The sequence below is a fragment of the Podarcis melisellensis genome (genome assembly GCF_964234715.1).
Source record: "Podarcis melisellensis genome assembly, chromosome: 14".
Classification (NCBI taxonomy): Eukaryota; Metazoa; Chordata; class Lepidosauria; order Squamata; family Lacertidae; genus Podarcis; species Podarcis melisellensis.
The window spans coordinates 47,132,856-47,146,885 of record NC_138546.1 but is presented as its reverse complement, the minus strand read 5'-3'; the positions used below and the strand labels follow the sequence as shown (position 1 = coordinate 47,146,885).

General features: G+C 47.9%; 1 protein-coding gene and 1 long non-coding RNA gene across 3 annotated transcripts in view; one reads left to right on the top strand and one right to left on the bottom strand.

Moving 5' to 3' along the window:
- Positions 1-14,030, bottom strand: part of CGNL1 (cingulin like 1) — a 91,110-nt gene that overhangs the window by 46,775 nt on the left and 30,305 nt on the right. The window lies entirely within an intron of this gene.
- LOC309356444 lies at positions 7,450-12,194 on the top strand. Its single transcript, XR_014162794.1, has 3 exons — positions 7,450-7,817; positions 8,988-9,065; positions 12,096-12,194. It is a non-coding gene; the product is annotated as an uncharacterized lncRNA (long non-coding RNA).

Sequence of the window (14,030 nt, the reverse complement as noted above, 5' to 3'; positions counted from 1 at the left end):
GAAACAGAAACCATTAATCTCTTAGGAAGGTGCAGCAAATGTTCTTCAAATGCACAAAACCAATCTGGGGCTTGTTGAAGAAAAGAACTGCCTCTGCACAGGATTTTGCAACCAAACAAAGCTTCTCTCTTCCTTGGAATTGTTTTGACATTCCAGAAACCTGTCCACTTTGCAAAACAGATATATCATCCCTGGGACAGCAGCCAGGGGCAGACTTTGGTAGTCTTTCGTAATGGCGCCCTGTGCGAAGCCAAAATTTGGTGCCCCCAAATGGATCTTTTCCATTATGGGTCTTCTTGATTTTGTGCCCCCCACAGCTTGGCACACTGGGGGGGGGGGAGTGCCCATACCCCCCCTAAATCTGGCATTGCAGCAACATGCCCCTGATCGGCAGGCGGCAGCTTATTCCTCATAAATTAGTTGGAACAAATTGCTTCCTCTACTGTCAAGTAATACGCCTGAAGACTTTGGAGGACAATAATGCAACTCCCAGGATCTTCTGGCACTAAAAACCGTCAGCTGCAATTTAGGAAGTGGGGGGCAAGAAACACTTTTGATGTTCTCTGCCTAGCAGGACAACGCATCCACTGTTTCATACTATGCCAAATTTGATGGAAAGGAAGAAAAAATACCCTTTCACCTGGAAAGTCTGAATTCAGGCCAAGGAAGTCACAGGCTGCCTTTTTGTAAGCTGATTGTATTTGATGCAACAGCTGGGTTTTGTAAATGTTTGAGAAGGTGGCACCCTCCGGCTGGTGAGAGGGGAGGGCAGAGCAATGGCCTGGAACCAGTTTTGCACCTTAAATTTAAAGAGAGGCAGGCAAAGAGTAGAGAGTTCTGCTGGAACTGACTAGAAACCGGTACAAGCTTAGGGGCTCTGGGAATCTAACGCAGGCTTGGGGGCTCTGGGAATCCTATCTTTTTGCAAGCTCACTAGCTGTAAATAATACAAAGACACTTCAGTTTCCACTGTTCTCTCGGCGCCAAAGAAAACAAAACCCTGGACTTCTCACCACTCAGGAAATGAAGGAGCTCATAAGAATCCAAAACAGGTGGATGTAGCAAGATCTAAAGCAGGGAAGGGACCTTTTTCAGCACAAAGGCCACATTGGCAACCTTTTAGGAGCGACACACCAGTGGTGTGTGGGTCTAGAGGCAGAAGCGGGTGCAGCAACAATATTGCCCATTTCTTTACAGGAAAAGTCAGAGCGTTTCCACATGCGGGTGGCCACACCCCTCCATCCAGGTAAGCACCAGGCACAATCACAGTGTGAAGACACATTCTATCCAGACAAAAGCACTTGAGGAGGATGCAGAGAAGCCCTAGGCAGAGGTGTAGCAAGGAGCATAACTCTGAGGGCCAGACAGAGAAGTCTGGAGGGCCACATGCAAGGTTCCTCGCCCTCTGATCAAACAACTGCAGTTCTCCATTGGCAATTAAGATTTCCCTCAGAGGTTTCTCCAGGTGCTTAGAGGTCTGCCAGGTGGGGAACTGGAGAAGGCCTGCCATGACACTCCCTCCCTTGGTCTGTCCACCTGGCACCTTTTTGTTAAGGAGCCAAGCTAAGGCTATACCAACATTCCCTACCTAATTTGGTACCTTCCAGATATTTTGGACTATGACTCCCATCTACCCCAACCAGTGCTGTCCAAAACATCTGGAGGGCTCCAGGTTGGGGGAAGCTGCTCTGTACTGCTCTCTAAGCCAGTGTTTCCCAGCCTTGTGCCTCCAGCTGTTTTTGAACTACAATTCCCATCATCCCTGACCACTGGTCTTGCTAGCTAGGGATGATGGGAGTTGTAGGCCAAAAACATCTGGAGGCACAAGGTTGGGAAACACTGCTCTAAGCCATCCATTGGCATCCCATTGGCCCATAAGGATATTCACTCTCTGTTATTGTGACGGGTTTTTTTGCCAGCTTCTGGTATACAGTGGTACCTCGGGTTACATACGCTTCAGGTTACAGACTCCGCTAACCCAGAAATATTATCTCAAGTTAAGAACTTTGCTTCAGGATGAGAACAGAAATCGTGCTCCAGCGGCGCGGCAGCAGCAGGAGGCCCCATTAGCTAAAGTGGTGCTTCAGGTTAAGAACAGTTTCAGGTTAAGAACGGACCTCCGGAACGAATTAAGTATGTAACCAGAGGTGCCACTGTATTTTACTGATTCTGCTGCTGCTCCTGCATTTTATTAATATTATTAGCAACAATATTTGGATATTTCATTAATTAGAATATGAATTATTCTTTTTTATTAACCATATTTGAAGAAAAGTGGATATGAATCCATAAATAAACTAAAAAGATTGATACTCCAAGGAGGTGCAGAATACCGTATATTCTACTAGTTCTAGAGACACTTTGAATAACCAGTAACTGGCTCTGGCCAAAAGGTATCATTTTTTAATCCCCGAATCTAGCAAGGAAGTACTGTCTCTGGCTCATCTTCCAAACAGAAAGAACTTCCTTTCTCCCCAGGTCAGTCTGGGCACCACATCAGTCAGGCCAACCCAAACCAACCCAGCTACTACTTTGCTGGCTGGAAAACTGCAGGCCAGAAGGAACATCACACAGCGGCCGCACTGGGAGCACTGTTCGCTCCTGGAACTGCTTATATGTAGGAAAAACTTGTGCAAGATGGAGCATTTAAGTAGCTCTTAAAAATCTGTTTTATCAGCTGCTCGCTTGGGATCAGCTGTGTCAGAATCAGCATTCAAATCCAATTTTCTCAAGTACTGAAACCCAGCTGCGAATGTTTCAGAGGCCCTGTTGCAGGCAGCCAACATCTTAAAAAGAGGGAGGGAGGATGCAGTTACAGTTCTTTCCTTACATTTTTCTACCTGACTGAATGGATTTAGGAAAGGGGGGGGATCCATTGCTGTCCCAAAAGCAAAGAACAAAAATAGGCTACTTCGGGAAAAAGAGCTTCTTAGGCAAAGTTTCAGCTGCTTCAGACGGTACTTCTGGGGAGATGTATTTGGGGAAAGAACACCACAGAGGAGAGAGAGTGGGGAACAGGATGGTGCAAAATGAGATCCTTTGGCCGGTCCATTTATGTGATTCACTGTCACAAATCATGGAGATGGCTAGAAGGGAAGGAGATGGGGCCAGCCCAAGGTTGCCACTGCAGGCAGAATGCCCCACTGCCCCTGTCCTTGATGCCCCCCCCGGCAGATCCAGGCCCCCTCCTTTGCACTCATCCTTGCCATTGCAATTGGCCTACAGCTGTGTCCTGACTGCTGCCAGAAGGCAGCACTGAGGGTGCAGCAGCAGCAGCAGCAGCAGCAAGGGGAATGGTGCTGTGCCATCAGCCTGGATGAAGCCATGTTCCAAAGGAAACATCAGCTGCCCTAGATCTGCACCTGCCCTGCCTTTTTTATTTTTTCCTCTCCAGGGCTCAACTCTACTGTAGAACCTGAACCTGGGACTTGATGGCCACCAAAGCAGGGCTGTAGCCACTGTTCCCCACCACCACCACAGCTCTGGCCGAAGGTGGGACCTGCAGCCTGGGACACCTCTTTCCGCTGAGAGGCTAGAGCAGGTCAGGGGTACTCCTCCTGAACCCCCAGATAAGCTCCCAGGTTGGGCCTGTTGGAGATTCTGTTACCAGAGACAACTTGACACATTCTGATGCCTCCTTCAGGCCATCATAAAAATGAAACAACTGGACAATTTGCCACTCTTTTAATGGGGCTTTTGCAAGCGCTGCCTGAGGCAAGCAAACCACCTCGCCCTGGAGACTCCAGGTGTGTCCCGCCTTGGCCCATGCTGCCCAGACTCTGTCTCCATTTGCAGACTTCCAACATAGCAGGAGTCTTCGCCAAGCGCCAGGAGGCAGTGGCATCTCAGGTTACATACGCTTCAGGTTACATACGCTTCAGGTTACAGACTCCACTAACCCAGAAATATTACCTCAGGTTAAGAACTTTGCTTCAGGATGAGAACAGAAATTGTGTTCTGGCGGCGCGGCGGCAGTAGGAGGCCCCATTAGCTAAAGTGGTGCTTCAGGTTAAGAACAGTTTCAGGTTAAGACCTCCAGAACAAATTAAGTTCTTAACCCAAGATACCACTGTACGTTTCTTTTTTCTGGTCTGTATATGTACAAATATCTCGCTGCCACCTTCAAAATGACAAGAGGCAGTGGAATTCTTTACAGCACTTCAAAAAGGCCACCAAAGCAACGTTCTAAGCCCATCGCCTGGCCGTACCAGTTTCCTCACGGCCACCTCTCCTCTGGCCCTGTGGCGACCAACCAGGGTTGGATTTCCTCTATGACTGAAAATTATTTTATTTATCCTTCCCTTTTAAAACAGGAAACACTTCAGAACAAGCGGTCTTTGGCAGGCAACTATGTGGAGGGGGGGTGCAGGGGGGTGCTCTTATTCCAGGCCCAGCTGTTGGATGAGGGAGACAGAGAAACCGAGGAACTGAAGTGTCATATCAGATCACACAAACAGGAAAATGGACCACTAGGTTTATAAGTACAGGCGGAATGAAGACACGAGCAGACGGCCAATTCATGCTGACTTCTCCAGCATCAAAGGGCAAAAAAAGAGAACCTGGCAAGGTCCATTTGTATTTCTGCCAAAATGGCTCCCACCAAAAGACACACAAGGGGCCCCTTCAGAAATGGAGACTGGCTATTAACAATTATTAATTGCTAGCATACGAAGTTGCTGCCCTATTCTCAGAGCAACACTGTTTGTTCCGTGGCAGATGTGCCTCTAAAGGGGGTGTCCCTCATGAAATGCAGCTGTGAGAGGCTGTCATTTCAAATAGATGAGCTGGGGGCTAATAACTTCAACGGTCTGATTTTCCAGTCAAAATTGCCTCTCCAAAATACTTTGCTACCACTTGGGGTGGGGAAAGATGGACAGGGAGGGCAGTTTTCATCAGAAAAATGGGCTGTGTGGAAAGGGTTAAGGACCTCTCCCCCTTTAATAGAGTCATAGCCACTTGTAGCTTCTTTTCCTTGAAAGAATCACCAGCTAGCTATGGATCTGAAGGGACCAAATCAATGGTTGGAGGGTTCTGGATATAGTTTCCAAAGAGCTCCAAGGATCTGCACAGGACCCCATTCCTCACAGCCACTGAGGTTACCAGGCCTCTCCTGCAAAGACAGAATGCCACACTTGGGACAGTAAATTATCCCTAAATACTGTATAGCAAGCCTTCCTGTTTGGCAAGGTTCAATGTCTTCCCTTCCAACTTACTAGAAGGAAGATACAGCAAAGCCCAAATGAACAACAGGTGTTGCCCTTGTAGCAGCACTGAGGTCTCTTCCAGGTTCTTTTCTACTGTTCTTCTATTAGGAAGACCTAACAGATCCCACTATACAGTGGTACTCGGGTTAAGTCCTTAATTCATACCAGAGGTCCATTCTTAACCTGAAACTCCATTTCTCCATAACAGCCCCTGGATTCATGCGGTTCTGGAACCCAGGAGCAGCAGGAGGCCGGTGGCACTGGAGGAGGAAAAGGAGAGATGCTTAGGGTGGGTTAGGATCCTGTACTGTGCAAGAAGGCTTCTCTCCTCCACACTCTTCAGTGAATTCACTGGACACAATCATCTTTCATTGTTTGCCCTTCCCTTTATTTTTTCCTGCTTCTATCTTATTTTCTAGTCTTTGGAAACTCTGTAGTTTGTCCTTAGCAATCAGGATACTTCTTTCCTTGTGGTGGGTTCATCTGAGATCAGATACAGTGGTACCTCGGGTTAAGTACTTAATTCGTTCCAGAGGTCCGTACTTAACCTGAAACTGTTCTTAACCTGAAGCACCACTTTAGCTAATGGGGCCTCCCGCTGCTGCTGCGCCGCCAGAGCACGATTTCTGTTCTGAAGCAAAGTTCTTAACCCGAGGTACTATTTCTGGGTTAGCGGAGTCTGTAACCTGAAGCGTATGTAACCCGAGGTACCACTGTACAGTCCCTCCCTGGCTGATCTGCTGAGTCTATTAATGAGAGAGTTTAGCATTATATGCCTGTGATTTACAGTTGTATCCATGCACTGGCGTACGGGGGGGCGGGGGCACACCGCCCCAGGCACCATATGGGGAAAGGGTGCCATCGCGGCTGCCCCCCCTGGACGCACGCCGCATGGTGCGCAACCCTGGCCATGCACCATGCCCCCATGAGCAAAGTGCCACGCCCCCCTCTTTTCCACTCCGGGGACTGCAGCATGTTGCTCCACCACTGTATCCATGTATATTTTTATTAGTAATTATTGTCAATTGTGATACAGCATTTAAATGGAAAAATAAAGAGTTTCATTAGAAGAAACTCATGGGCTTTGGGAGACCACGTGTCTTCTGTAGAATTTCCAGCTTGACTCTGGCCAGTGCTGAGCTTGAGGCAATTTATGTCAAATCCACCCTGTACCAGACCCCACAGAACCCTACAGAAAATTGCCACATCTTGTACTTGTTGCTGAGCCCTGCCCAGGTTCCTCCCACACAGAGGCTTGCACTGCACTCCCAGGAATGTGATCTGTTCTCTCTACAAATGAACTTCAATCGCATTCTGATATTTCGCAACTTATGCAAGCAGGTCTTTCCAGGCAGCAGGTCAGACTGGAGAGGCAGCCGGCACCAGACTCAAGCTTCTCCAGAGCAATCCCGAAATGACTGTGAAGTCCAACCCACCCCTAAAGGGAACCTAAATGCAAAACAAGAAATGCACTATCAGCTCTGTGGCCCGTGATCAAAGAGCTCCATGCTGAAGACATCCAGCACTGCCTAAATTGTTTGAATTTTCCTGGACTCCCTGATTGCAGCCTCAAGTAGCTCCCATTCAAAGAAACTTCTGCTCCTGTTTTCACTCTGGTCATCAGCTCTTGGAGAAGGGACAGAGCTGAGCAGTGCAGCAACTGCTTTGCATGCAAAAGGTCTCATGTTCAATCCCTGACATGGCATCCCTGGGCAGAACCGGGGGAAAGATCCTGCCTGAAACCCTGGGGAGCCGCTCCCAGCTTGTTAGCTTAGGCAGCACTGAGCTAGCTGGGCCAGTGGTCTGACTCTGTGTCAGGCTGCTTCCTATACTTCTACCTGGCTGGTCCCCTGAGCCTGCCTGTCTTCAGCCCTTGCCTCCTTCTGTGACATGAACTGGCAGGACGCAGAGGAAGGGGAACAGGATCCTGGCAAGGGCTGTAGCCACGACTGGTACACACCAAGGCAAGCAGAAGATGGGGAAGGGGAGCTTGGGGACTTAGGAGGTATGCACAGGACATGGCGTGGGGGCAGCTGACAGTTCACAGGAGCCAGGAGAGGGGGAACATATCAGCAAAACCAGAGACAGCCCCGTCTCCACAGACATGGCGGGCTCTGAGGCGTTGGGAACAGCGGGAAGGGCGTTCTAGGAAACTGAGGCAGGCAAGGGAACACAACCCAGCTCACTAGTTGACCAGGTGGGGATCACAGGGATCAGTAGGTCTGGGAGAAAGTTTGTGGTCACACAGCTGGATTAGGTGAGGATCACATGCCTTGTCGAGTGCAGAGACACAGTTGCTCAGCTAGAGCAAACCCAGATGTGTCAAAATTGGAAGGATAAAAGGGAAGCAAGGCAGAGAATCTGTGTCTGCTCAGCTTTCCACGTTGATGGACCAAGGCTTGGCTGCTTCAGAAGCTCCACTGGACTGTGACTTCGGGACTGACCACAGGTTTTCTGACTGCAGGTTTTCTGACCCTGGATCTGCTGCAGAGACGGGAGCCTGGCCTAAATGTTTGACTTTGGACTTGGCCTGGTCTTTGACCTCCTGGACTGTCGGACTACTCTCTAGCATTTCCCTTGGGAACTGTGTACACCAGTGGGACTTACCTCCATGTACATTGGGGTTCAGGACATTCTGCTTCTAACTTCCTTTCCCCCTCAAACCTGTTGTCTAGCCCAGTTCAAGCAATCTGGTTCACCCTTTGTATATGCTCCCCATCCTTGCACTGTCCCCTCCTGTCATGCTGTGTTAAGTCAGGAAGTCTTTAATTAACCATAGATTCCCACTAAACCTAAACCTAGAGACTGGTTGCCATGTCTGGAAGAAGCCAGGGTCTTAAACTAACTTCAAATCATGGACTGAGGTCTTGGCTTGGTCTGAGTTTTCCAGTTTGGAATGAGCAGGAAATGATGCTTAACTAAAGACTTCCAGGCTTAATCACAGCACATTGAGGAGGGAAGAGACTGTATGTGCAGGAACAAAGCTCATTCATTGTTTGAGTTTACCAAGTTAAAATATGGCTGTCCAAAGTTGGTCTCTTTCTGGCCCATCTCATCTGCTTCCTTTTCCCCAGGTAGCCAGGCTGATTTCTCCAGTCCAGCCTCCATTGTGGTAAAGCTCCCCCAGAATTTCAAAAAAATGCAAACATGGCTGGACTCGAAACAAAAGCAAAAAACCCCAATCCTAGTCAATATAGAATAACTGTATTTTTAATTACACCAATCATTGGGTTGGAAACATCCTTGCCAGTTCACCAACATACAATTTCCACAGTATTCTTATAATGGTTATTTATATTGAATCCTGATATAATTACTATGCTGGTTTACAGCAGGGGTGGCCAACTCCCAAGAGACTGCAATCTACTCACAGAATTAAAAACTGGCAGATGATACCCCCTTTTCAGGGGTTCAGGTCAAGGCTGTTGAGCTTTTCTTAGGAACAAAAGCCCTGTTTTTTGGGGTTCAGGGCAAAAATGTTGAGCTTTTTTTAGGGGAGCCAAAGTTGTTGAGCTTCTTGGGGGGGAGAGTCAGTGATCTACCAGTGATCTACCACAGACGTCCAATGATCTACGTCCAATATCACAATCTACCTGTTGGACATGCCTGGTTTACAAGAAAAATTCACCACCTCCTCACAATCCTAGATTTCACGTCCTCCAAAAAGCAAAGGAACATTTTCTTCCTGCAGTTTAGAATTAATTCAGGATGTAAGGATGGCTACAAGCTTAGATTGAGTTTTGTTCTTGGTTTTGTTTTGTTTTTGTTTGTTTGTTTGTTTAGAAGAAGGAATAGACCAATTAACACCGGAGAAGAGGTCATACAATGGCTACTAGATTCTTGGGTACTAAATCTTAGCAAGTTAGTTGTAAATTTGGAATTCAGAAGTTCATCATGACAGCTCCATAGGAAAATCCAAAAATGATTCACTTATCCATTACTGTACCCCACCAAAGAGGAGCAGTATGCAACACAATACCCAGTTTACTGGAATCAGCTTGACTATCCATAGTTTCCTTGAGTCAGTTTGTCCTTACTTCATAGATTCAACTTTCTAAAACACATTCAGCTTTAGCAACTCCAGCCAGCTGAAATACAACCTCTAGCTCTGAATCAGAAATGCAAGCAATTTTGCAAAGAAGGGTTACCATTTTTAATGGCTAGCATGAAGTAGGAGCTTCTTCTTCCTAGCCACTTCAATGGTAACACTTCAAAGAAAAGGAGGGAAATATCTCTGCTTATTTTCCCCATTCTCTTTCCTCTATGCTAATACGGCACAGACACAGTAAAACCCAAAAGCTTCAGTATCAGCTAATTCACTTGCCACAGCTGCACCTGCTCTGAAAAAGGTCCCAGAATTGCACAAACCCACATTCAACTCCATTACTGAATCTCGAGAGGCTAGCAATGTCTGTTTGAAGTCGCTGCTCTCGAGGGAGTAGACACAATTCACTATCCCTCCAAACTGAACCTGAACAGGTCCCATTCAGACCCAGCAGAAGGAAATGTCTTTATAGAAATGCCCATCATTGGTGTCTGCATGAGTCTCACACTTGGAATGTCGGGTATGAGCCATTTTGGCACTGGATTCCAGATTCTGAGAACAGGAGAGGCAGATTAGGGAACACTGGCAGCAGAACCAAGTACAAGAACCATCAATCTTCCTCCAGGAGAAAAATGAACAAGCTCAACAAACTACCCAAATGAGAATCTCAGTTCCAAAAGAGCAATGCTCCTTTCACAAAAGAGATCCGATTGCCATGTTAGAAGCCAGGGCTCCCTTGACTCTGCTGCGAAGCCACAGGATGCAGCCCCTGGACCTTGTACCTGTAACCATCCTTGTCTCTCCTCCAGGAAAACAGAGAGCCTTTGAGCCACAAAATCTAAAGCAGCACACCATCACCTGCTGCAGAGAATATTCCTTTAGGCTAATGGGCTACAAGAAGCTTCATTAAGGAGTGTTAATCCATCTCCCAACATTTAGCATTCAGCAAATGAAAGGCTAAGCTAAGGAAAGACAGCAGGCAGGTAGATATTAATTCATACATTATCATCTCTTAAATATTAGCATTCCATTGTGGAATGCCTTCCAGGGGAGACACGCCTGACACCCGGGTTACTCAGTTTCTGGCACCAGTTTAAGCTTCTCATTTGCCTAAACATTTTGGTGATGGTTTTAATTAGACTGCAAATGGCTGATTTAGGGCTTAAAGGGTTTGATCTGCTGTTTTGCTGTCTATAGTATTGCTTTTTACACTGTGTCTTTTAGATGGTTTTTATCATTACCCACATTGAGAATAAGTGTCCAAAATAACATTTTTTAAAGGGCAGGCAATTCATTTTTATAAGAAGCCAGCAGTGAGTCTGCCGTACCACCAGCCCAGTCCAGTCCAGACTGGCTGCCAGGAACTATTCAAGGGTCAGCGTCCTTCCCAGTCCTGGTCCTGGAGCGCCTGCTGGCTAAGGTGCAGTTGGTTGTTTCAATAATAATAATCACAGTGATGTTATTTATACCCCACCCATCTGGCTGGGTTTCCCCAGCCACTCAAATCAAAGCTCCCTCCTTTGAGCTGCCTCTTCCAACCCTCCTTTCTGAACCCTAAGCTCTTCCTTCATGGCCTGCCTTTCTCTAACTCAGGTGTAGTCAACCTTTTTATACCTACCACCCACTAATTCATCTTTCTTAATGCTAAAATTTCCTTACTGCCCACCAGTGCTTGATGGAAGGAGAATTCAGCTTGTGCAGTAGAACTCCCTACCGCCCACCTAGAATCCTGAAACACCCACTAGTGGGCGGTAGGGACAAGATTGACAACCCCTGCTCTAACCAATGGCACAGACTCTTCTGTTTCACATTTTAGCAATTTTTATCTGGCCCATAAAATAAAAATAAATAAAAAACAAGAACAATATTTTTGTCATTTTGAGGAGCTAGCCTGGATGTCATCTGAGGAGGCTCTTATAGGTCCTTAGATGTAAGACTAGGGTCTGCAGAAAAGCTGGTGGCTGGTGGTGCTGTGGTCTAAACCCTGAGCCTCTTGGGCTTGCCAATCAGAAGGTCGGCGGTTTGAATCACCGTGGTGGAGTGAGCTCTCGTTGCTCGGTTCCAGCTCCTGCCAACCTAGCAGTTCAAAAGCATGCCAAAAAGTGCAAGTAGATAAACAGGTACCACTCCAGCGGGAAGGTAAACGGCGTTTCCGTGAGCTGCTCTGGTTTCAGTGTTTCGTTGCACCAGAAGCGGCTTAGTCATGCTGCCATATGACTCGGAAAAACTGTCTGCGGACAAACGCCGGCTCCCTTGTCCTGTAAAGAGAGAGGAGCGCTGCAACCCCAGAGTCGTCCGCAACTGGACTTAACTGTCAGGGGTTCTTTACCTTTATCTTTAAAGTGACGAAAATGATTTCATTTTGAACAGCCCTGGTCTTGTCTATTAACTATCTCCTTTGTTATGTAAACTAGGGGCAAGCGTTGCTGAAGAAATGAAACAGCTAGAGACACTTCCTGATCTGCAGCATGACTTTCTTTCTCTAGACTCCCCATCTGCACCCTCCTTCAGGTAAACATGTGAGGCTAGATAAGAGATGGGGAACTGAGCCTTGCTGGGGGGCTGGATCTTTTATCTCCCCCACCCCATCCCAGTGGGCCAGGTGTGACAGGAGGCCAGGGCAGCTCATCTGTCAATCACATCAGGTGACCCACAAAGTTTGAAATTAGGCAAAGGCACAAGGGCTACCTAGTCAGCTTGTCAAGGGCTGTGCAGAGACCTTTGCAGGTCTAGCCAATCAGCTAATCAGAGAGGCCCACAATCCCTTTAAGGTCCAGTTGCATCTTGATCCACTTTGTACGAGAAGATTGCATGTGGATTTCTCAAATAGTCTGATCTGTTTCCAGGTATGGAGTCTCTGTTTTGCCAGTCTAAGCCTGCTGGCTGGAACTGATGAGAAAGGTAAAGGGATCCCTGACCATTAGGTCCAGTCATGGACAACTTTGCGGGTTGCGGTGCTCATCTCGCTCTATAGGCCAAGGGAGCCGGCATTTGTCCACAGACAGCTTCCAGGTCATGTGGCCAGCATGACTAAGCCGCTTCTGGCAAAACCAGAGCAGCGCATGGAAACACAGTTTACCTTCCCGCTGGAACGGTACCTATTTATCTACTTCCACTTTGACGTGCTTTCGAACTGCTAGGTTGGCAGGAGCAGGGACCGAGCAACGGGAGCTCACCCCATCACAGGGATTTGAACTGCCAACCTTCTGATCAGCAAGCCCTAGGCTCTGTGGTTTAGACCACAGCACCACCGGAGTCCCTGGAACTGATGAGAGCTGTAGTCCAAAACGTCTGGAGGGCTTCAGGTTGGGAAAAAGCTGGTCTAAAAGGTACAATTAACAGGTAAGGCCCCGTTTCCTCTTTTCCTCCTTGGTGTTTTCTTGCCCCATTGATGCGGAGCCCCAAACTAGACTATGGTAGAAACATGTGATTCACTTTTTGGAGTTCTTTCTTGAACATCAAAGCAGCCTTTGTGGAAACAATGGCAAAGCAACGATGGTTGAGCTACCACTGAGAGCCAGGAGCCTTCGGTGCCTCTAAATGCAGTTTGCGCTTTCAAGCACAATAGCTGGTTTGTGTCCAAATATCTGATAACAACCAGCCCTTTTCTCCACAGGAGGCTCTGGCTTGTTTTACTAAGTTTTCCTCCAGCCGAGACTCCAGAAAACCTTGTGTCTCCGTAAGGCGGGACTCCCAACGAGATAATTACTGCTCTGTTTCAATACGGAAGGCATCCCAGATGGATTTCTGATGCAAAAGCATTTAAAAGGAAAAAATGCTTTAAAATGCAGTTAAAACATAAGACGCTAGGATGCTCCACTTGCTTAGGACCCAGCTCCATAGCTGGGGGGTGGGATGGGCCACAGCCTTCAATCACCCCCGTCTCAGATGTGGTCTCCCATCCAAAGATGCCACTTGGAAGCAGTTCCCACCCTGCCATGGACTGTATGAACTGGGCCCCATTCATGTGCTCCTCATGGGAGCCAGGATTCTGTTTGTGTGGTGCATAACCAGTGCAAGCTGGCATCATCTCATGCAAGGCGGGTGCCCCAGAGGGAGGCCTCCTAGGCAGTGGCCTCATTTGCACAATTGCATACACTCAGCTCATTCACTTGCTACTCTACCATCCCTATCAAAACCCAATTATAAACAGGGGTGCTTCTCTCCCTCCCACCCCCAGCCGCTTTCTGTGTCATGTATGCCTGCCTTCTCAGATGCTTTTGCCGCCCTCCCAGCATTATTACAGTCCTTGCTTCCTTAATTATCATTCCATTCTCTGGGAAACTGGCCTCCGACCAGAGTCTCCTTTTTAACTCATTCCTTCGGGCAGTCAGATGTTTAAATATGCAGCCAAGGCTGCGTTAAGCACAAAGAGACCCAAGCAAAAATGACATCACCCGGGGGGCTCAGGCCTGCGGAAGCCGCTGCTGCATCCGACCCCAGCAGGAACTGCTGCCCCACCCCTGAAACTCCCAGTGTACTCTCGGGGGCCAAGCCTGAAGAAGAATCCCTTGGAAGCAACACTCTTCCCCTGCCAATGAAAAACCTGCAAGGGAAAGAGAGCTGCAGCTGAACCCTGGACGGCGGCTGCCAGTCAGCATCACCAACCCTAAGTTGGGTGGACCAATGGTCTGGCAGTGCCTAAGGCTGTTGCTTCCTCTGTTCCTCTGTGGGGGTGGTGTATGGTCTGCCTGGGGGAGTTCATGTGTGCTTTAGGTGTGGTGAGTGGGTTTGTGTGTGCGCCTGCAAATGGCATGCAACCCTCAGAACATGGCAAACCT